We start from the raw sequence: 8,554 nt of genomic DNA on the forward strand, positions 1-8,554 counted from the left end.
TAATCATCCAAGAGATGCAAACCAAAATAACGAGGTACCACCTCACACCTGTCAGAATGGCAATCATCAACAAATCAACAAATGACAAGTTCTGGAGAGGATTTGGAGAAAAAGGAACCCTCTTTTACTGCTGGTGGGAATGCAGACAGGTGCAGCCACTGTGGAAAACAGTATGGTGTTTCCTTAAAAAATTAAAAATGGAACTTCCATTTGACTCAGTAATATCACTTCTAGGAATATATCCCAAGAAACTAGAAACACCAATCAGAAAGGATATATGAACCCTATGTTCATAGCAGCACAATTTACAGTTGCTAAGATTTGGAAACAGCCTAAGTGCCCATCAGCAGATGAGTGGATTAGAAAACTGTGATACATCTACACAATAGAATATTACACTGCTATAAAAATAAGGAATTCTTACCATTTGCAATAGCATGGATAGAAATGAAGAGCATTATACTAAGTGAAATAAGCCAGTCAGTGAAAGAAAAAATACCATGTGATCTCACTCATTTATGGATAATAAAGAACATTATAAACTAATGAACAAAAAAGATACAGAGGCAGACTGTCACACTACAGCAGGAAGGGTGGGGAGGGTTTGGGGGGTGCGTAGGTAAGAGATCAACTGAAGGTCTTATATGCATGCATATAAGCATAAACAATGGACACAAGACACTGGCGGGTAAGGGCATGTGTGTGGGCGGGCATAGAGGAGGCTAAGGGAAGGTCAATGGGGAAAAAAGGAGACATATGTACTACTATTTGTAATATTTTAAACAATAAAATAAATTTAAAAAAATAATAAGAAAAAATAATATATCCATTTATATAGTGTTTTCCCTGGTTCCCTGGAAGATTCAGCTCCTTTCATTTCTGCTTTCTTTTATTTCTTTATTGATTTCAGAGAGGAAGGGTAAGGGAGAGAGAGATAGAAGTATCAATGATGAGAGAGAATCATTGATCGGCTGCCTTCTGCATGCCCCCAACTGGGGATTGAGCAGCAATCTGGGCATATGCACTGACTTGGAATCGAACCATTACCTTCTAGTTTATAGTCAACGTTCAACCACTGAACCATTTTTTTTTCTTTTGAATAACTTCATACTAAATGTACTTTGTTTTAGAACATTAAAGTTTTTATAAAAAATAATAAAAACAAAAAATCGTGGTTCTGCTCATGTTGAGGGCACTTTTTAGGAAATATCCTGATATCTCTGAACATTTGTCACCTCACAGTCAGAAAAGCAATAATGTTAAAACATTATTAGGTTTTATAATAAAAGTAATAATAGATTTATTGATACCAGTATCTCTCTTTAGAATATATTATGAAATTCCTCAATGCTTCCTACCCTTTAATAAATAAAATGATTATCTTTTACCCTTCATACATTTTAGTCTTCATAAGCCAATTAAAAAAAAAAGAAAAATTAAATGACTTTATGTTTTGGGTATGTAATGATGATAAACTGTGAAAAATATTTGGTCTATCCAACCATACTAATTAGATATGCATGATAATCAGTCATGTATTTATTTAGCTGTTATCTGTTCCCAATAGACATGAAGCCTGAGATGGTCAGAGCGTACTGCTACAAACGTAACTATGCACCTTTTCTTGTGTTTTTCACTAAGTATAGAGCATGTGTCATTAACAAGGCTCAAGATTCAGCTACTTTATCAGAACTGGAGGTTTCAGGTTGCAGATGGTGGGAACAACTGTACTTAACTTTAGTTTCAAATTATTATGGAATCTAACAATAATTTCCAGCAATAGAAAACCATCTCAACAATCTCACATCATATTAACTTCTGTGTACCACCCCCAGAGTACTCATTATCTATAGCACTAGAGGCCCAGTGCACGAAATTCGTGCACGGGGGAGTGGGGGGGTGGTGGTGGTGGTGGGTGGTGGTGTCCCTCAGCCCAGCCTATACCCTCTCCAATCTAGGACCCCTCGAGGGATGTCCGACTGCCTGTTTAGGCCCGATCCAGGTAGGATTGGGCCTAAACAGGCAGTCGGACATCCCTCTCACAATCCAGGACTGCTGGCTCCCAACTGCTCACCTGCCTGCCTTCCTGTTGCCCCTAACCACTTCTGCCTGCCAGCCTGATCACCCCTAACCACTCCCCTGCCAGCCTGTTTGCCCCTAACTGCCCTCCCCTGCAGGCCTGAGTCCCCCCCACTGCCCTTCCCTGAAGGCCCGGTTGCCCCCAACTTCCCTCCTCTGCTGGCCTGGTCACCCCTAACTGCCCTCCCCTGCAGGCTTGATCGCCCCCAACCGCCCTCCCTTGCAGGCCTGGTCCCTCCCAACTTCCCTCCCCTGCTGGCCATCTTGTGGTGGTCATCTTGTGTCCACATGGGGGCAGGATCTTTGACCAAATGGGGGCAGCCATCTTGTGTGTTGGAGTGATGGTCAATTTGCATATTACTCTTTTATTAGATAGGATTCCTTTACCCAAAGCATTTGACCAACTTCCCTGAACTACAAGATTATATATTTTAAGGACTACACTAGCAGCAAACATACACTGTATGACCTCTATTTTTTTCCCCAGGAAATGGGCTTTCTGGCTCACCATAAATGTGAAAGTAGAGCTACATCCCAGGACCACTTGGATACTGGCTTGCTATTTCTCTTAAAATATATTACTTAACTGATGCTGAATGTATGTTTTGATAACTAAGAGGCAGTTTAAACATGTCCTATAGATTCTTGTATAACTGCTTCCTGGATGATGAGGGGAGTCTGAATGAGAAAGAACAATGACCTGACAAGAAACTGAACATCAGTTTCAAGGACATCCTGTGACCAGGGTCAGTTGGATCTCTGTGGTTGATCAAGTAGAATCAAGGAAAACAACAGTAAGTATGCTGGATGTGCTCCTAGTCTAGGAGATCCCACACTTGCCCTAAAATTCTGAATTTATTTAGAAATACAGGAACAATCCAATCTTAGAGTGGATATGTGGGCATGTGTTGAAGGGAGGGTCTCTACCCACCATTCTGAAGTCCTCCTTATAACAAAGACAACTGAAAAAGCAGACACTGACATTTCCAAAGGTATATCATTTACAAGTGTATAAAGCATGATACTCCCAGAAATAAGAGACTTATTCAAGGACACAGAACTAATGATAATTTAGATACACAACTCCCAAAGAGACCATGAAAAACAGATAAAAATCTGCATCAAGATTGATGAATAATTTAAAGAATACTCATAGGAATTTTTAAAAGTGGCTTTGCTATAGTCTTAAGATAATTTTGGGCAGATTTTGTTATATATGAGGATGCCTGGGAGAAAGATTGGTGAGAAGTCAGCAGGGTCACACAAAAATGTGAACATAATTCTCTCCCAAAAGATGTTTAAAGGAAATTAGATAATGTAATTACAGTGTATACACATTTTATTTTAATGACATGAATTCATTTACAAAGAAGTTTACACATTTAACATGCCATGATTTGTGTCCTATTAAAAAGTATATTAAACTAAAGTAAAATACTCTAGGAATCATTTTGGCAATGGAAGAATATTTTAGACACAGAAAATTGTGAGCACAAATCACCCCATTTAAAATTGTGTTAAGTATATGAAATTGTAAATTAAATTAAGAATGGATCTTGGCATTTCTGATCATTATGCTCCAAAGGATAAAATTATAGTTTGATGAAGATTTAATTTTTAAGAGAAACTTTGGAAACAACCAAAAGATTAATCATACTCACTTCTATCGATACTTCATAGATTGGATTCTCCTCATGGTAAAAACTTATTGATGCAAACTCAGCAGAAATTAGACAATGTTGGTTGTTAGATTTTAAATACTGGTTTTTAATAATCAGGTTACGTACCATTTTTTTTCCTTGTCTCAGGTTTGCTGGGGACAAACCTACCACATAGCCACGGTTTATGGGGAGGCAGGCAGTTCAAGAAGGAGCCAGAGCCACATCTCCAACCTAAAGGTCACTAAGACAGCCAGATTTTAGCCAGGACCCAGGACTGTCCTAGATTTTGATTAGTGCCTTCGGCAACTCCTTCTTCCTTCATGGTAAACAAGGAAATGGAAAGGCAGGTCCCTCCTGGAAAAGGCTTGGGATGGCTACCAGACTTTAAATTAAGGGTCTACCCAGACTCTGACACCAGGCTTATGTTTCCCTATTGCTACTGCTTCTGGAACATCCCATCCCGTTGTATGTTGTTAAATATTTATATCCTGTTGACTCTCAAATTAAAATCTTTATGCTCCACTTCTCCCCTAAGTTCTATACTCATATATCCAACTGCCTGCTCACCTCTCTGCTACGAATCTGTATTTATGAGTATGTTCCTGTTTTATTTGTTTATATTGTTCTTTAGACTCCACATATAAGTTAAATCATGGTATTTGTCTTTCTCTGACTGACTTATTTCACTTAGCATAATACCCTCTTGGTCCATCCATGCTGTCACAAGGGTAAGATGTTCTTTTTGTGGCTGAGTAATATTCCATTGTATTCTACCACTTTTCCCATTTGTCTATCAATGGCCTGTGGGTTGCTTCCATAGCTATTGTAAATAAAGCTGCAATGAGAATGGGGTTGCATATATTCTTTTAAATAAGTATATTTGGTTTCTTCAGATATATACCAAGAAGTGGAATCACTGGGTCATAAGGCAGTTTCAATTGTAATGTTTTGAGGTAACTCCATATTGTTTTCCATAATGGCTGCACCAATCTGCATTCCACAAGCACTTGTTGTTTATTGATTTATTGATGATAGCCATTCTGAGAGTTGTGAGGTGATATATCATTGTGGTTTTAATTTGAATGTCTCTGATGGCTAATGACTTTGTGCATCTTTTCATATGTCTATTGGCATTTTTATATCCTCTTTTGAACAATGTCACACGTCTAACCTCTTTAGAAAACCCTTGTCCAGCCACACTCTTGGCTCTATTTTCAGAATACACTATCTGGACAGGCTGAGAATTCTGGTTCCTCTTTGTTAACCAATTTTCCATTTCATCCATCTCTCCTCTCATATTGTGCTATAATCAGCATGACAAACCAGGCTACACTTTCAACTCTGTGCTTAAAAATATCCTCAGAATAAAATGATCTAAGATCATTACTTGCATGTTTTACATCCTACAAAATATTAGAACACAAATTGGCTAAGTTCTCTGCCATTTTATAACAAGGATCATCTTTCTTCCAGTTTCCGATAAAATATTGCTCATTTCTATATTAGATCTTTCCAGAAGCAGCTTAACATTTAGTTCACAGTATCTGTATTCTCTAAGAGGACAGATTTCCCTACCTCTTCTCTTTCTGAGCACTCATCAGAATTACCTTTAATGCCCATACTTCTGCCATCAGTCTCTTCAAGACAATCTAAACCTCTTCTATCAGACACCTCAAATTGTTCCCCACCAATTATCCAATCCAAAACCATTCCCATATTTTTAGTTATATTTTATAGTAACACCCTACTTCTCAGTACCAAAATCTGTATTTGTTTTCTAGGGATGCCATAACAAATGTACAATATCATAGTTCTGGAAATTAGAAGACTAAAATCAAGGTATTGGCAGTGTGGGTTCCTCCAGAGGGCTAGATGAGGGACGGATCCATTCCAGGCATCTCTACTTTGCTCATAGGTGGCTGTTTTCATGTTCACATGGCATTCTCTCTATATGTGTGTTTCTTTGTCCAAATTTACCCTCTTTATCAGGACACTAGTCATACTGGATTAGGACTCACCCTAATGCCCTCATTTCAACTTGATTATCTCTTTAAAGACCCTATCTTCAAACACAGTCACAGTCTGAAGGTCTAGGCTTTAAAACTTCAACGAATAAATATGTAAAACAGAAGAAATGTAGATAGCATAGAAGCTTCTAACTTAGAACCTTCTGTCCTCAACTGTTATATTTGATAATCTCAAAATGAATACATACTATCAAGATGCAAATCTAAACATAAATTAATAACTTCCTTCACATTTATCTCTAATGATGGACCCACCCTTATTTCAAACACTGTATAATAGGACAATCTTACAATATTTTTATCAATTAGAAGCATCACTTATATCAAACATTTCTATTAGTCTATGCATACATGGCTGCAATTGAGCAACAGCATTAAATTCATCTTGCAGCTCCTTCTAACCCTTCCAATGCCTTTGGGTAAAGGCATACTCACATCCTACAGTGTGTGGAAACCAGGCCTTATCATGTGCTGTTTGGTGTGCACATTTTTGGAATTATGGAATGTGCCTTTAGCCTTATAAAGTATTCCCCACCCCTATCAATGGTGATGAGCAGTGTTATTTCACATACAAGCCTATGATCATAATTTGCTTCAGGTGGATTGCAACATGAGCACATCTATAGACTTGATTCTAAGGCAATTTCTCCATATTTATTTTTAAGAGGAGCCTTTTCCTTTTCTTGATTTCCATTTTAGTTCTGCTTTAAAATTCAGGTTAGGTACTGACTCTGCATAACTGCTGGAGTTGACTCAATCAAAAACTGAAACACATGGTCTCACTAATGCGGAACAAAGGGGAAGAATATTTGAATTCAGAGCTATATCAAGAAATTCTCAATATGTCATTGCCATAGGATGTACCATCAAAGTGGAGATTAGATATAGTTTTAAAAGCATTGAAGTCAAACAGAATGCAACGATATTAGCTAATTTTGTCATCACCAGAGCACACTTGAGATGTGACTTTCTGCCACTCTTGTCAGTGACAAGATGTTGATTATATCTGTCAGAACCACTCAAGGCAATACTGAATAAAATGTTATCTCTGAGGGGGAATAAAATTTTCTTGAACTAAAAAACTGCCATGGTTCAAATATTAGCATGAGGAATTTTGATTAGCATTCAACGTGATGCCTCTTTTTCTTTGACCAATAAGAACTGATGATAAATTTATTTTTGTTAAATTTTCTCAACTTCCTTATAAATCTAACCTAAAGCCAATATGTTCATAGTACTCTATTAGGGCTAGGGATATAATGGTTACTATTGGTGGTTGCATTTAATAAAAAAGAATGATTACAAATAGTCTGTCATTTTAAATAAAAGTAAAATAATGTTTTCTTCATGTGAGACTATTATAATTGAGAACTGGCATCATCACAGGTTTCAAGATAGTAATCTCTCAAGTATTTAAATAAACATTCTAACTTTAGATAGTTGACTGAAAGTCATAATTGAAATTGAAGAGTAGTATTAGCTAATGACAAAGTTTATGTCACAGATAGACTGTCAGCCATTAAACGTTTGCATTGTAAAAGATCAAAACCATAAAAGCTTACCTGACAAGTGTTCATTCAGAAGCATATGTTTTCAGGATTGTGAACTTTTTGCAGGGAAGTATATGCTAATCATGTTTCTTTATAGAATTTAAAATAGTTCAACAGCATTTTGAAACAAATGTCTTACAAAAGAAATCTGTTGCTACCATGTCTAAATTATTTCTATTTTTTAAAAAGTTAAAGTATCCTGAATAGTCTTTTTCTTCTGGGGAACTATGGCAATTAAGGACACCTTTCTAGATATCCTTTATATGAAAAATAGGTAAAGTACTGGAAAATACTTATTTGGGTAAGTATGAGGCCTAAATTAATTAATAAAGATGAAGTAGTTAGCCTAGAATACAGTAAGTGCTTAATAAAAATTACCTGCTGTTTCATCACTGAATTGTTATCCAATAACTAACATTTTGTCTTCTAAAATTAATTTTGTTCAAAGTTTCAGGCAATAAGATTTATTTAGTGACACATTTGAACCCCTGCCTCATAAGACCTGTGTGTGTGTATGTATGTGTGTGTGTGTGTGTGTGTGTGTGTGTGTGTGTGTTGAAATGTAGTTGGAAAGAAGTTGTTTCATTAAAGAAAAGGGCTGTCCAGGTTCCGCACAAACTAACAGGGTGGAGTCAGAATAGTGGCTTTTACTTCTATAACATTTAATAGGTTTGGTCAAAATGAATTGAAGAGAAACAAAGGCAGATTTTAAAATAGACTCAAGAAACAAACAGTAAATAAAGAATGGGTCAGCATTGGGGATTCAAAGAAATGGAAATATTTAAAAATTAAGGGCAATGGAGATAATATAAAGTAAAAATAAATCCAAAACCTATTTTAGGTTAGGGCCCCCCCAAAAAAAATAAATGCTGAGATGTCGCTTTGCAGCAGAAAGTTTATTAGGAAGTTATGTCTGAAAGTACATCTATGGGGAGTGAAGAGCAGGACTGTTAAAAGGAAGCCCTTGAGCTGTAATGCAGTTGCAACAAAGGTTTCAGCCTCTCACAGTTCACTGTCCTTCAGAGTTGGCCCACCTCAAGGCTAGCAGGAAGGGTTTTATTTTTTTTTAATTTTTTTATTCCATTCCTTCAGTGGTCATTGGATACAACCTACCTGTTGTAAGACAGTTCTCTGCAACTAAAGGCGATTTCAAGGGAGGTACCAACACAGCAGCTAGGAGAATGGATCCCTGAGACTTGAAGCGGAGGGCTGGTGGATGCAACAGCATCCACTACCT

This window comes from Eptesicus fuscus, chromosome 21 (genome assembly GCF_027574615.1).
Source record: "Eptesicus fuscus isolate TK198812 chromosome 21, DD_ASM_mEF_20220401, whole genome shotgun sequence".
Classification (NCBI taxonomy): domain Eukaryota; kingdom Metazoa; phylum Chordata; class Mammalia; order Chiroptera; family Vespertilionidae; genus Eptesicus; species Eptesicus fuscus.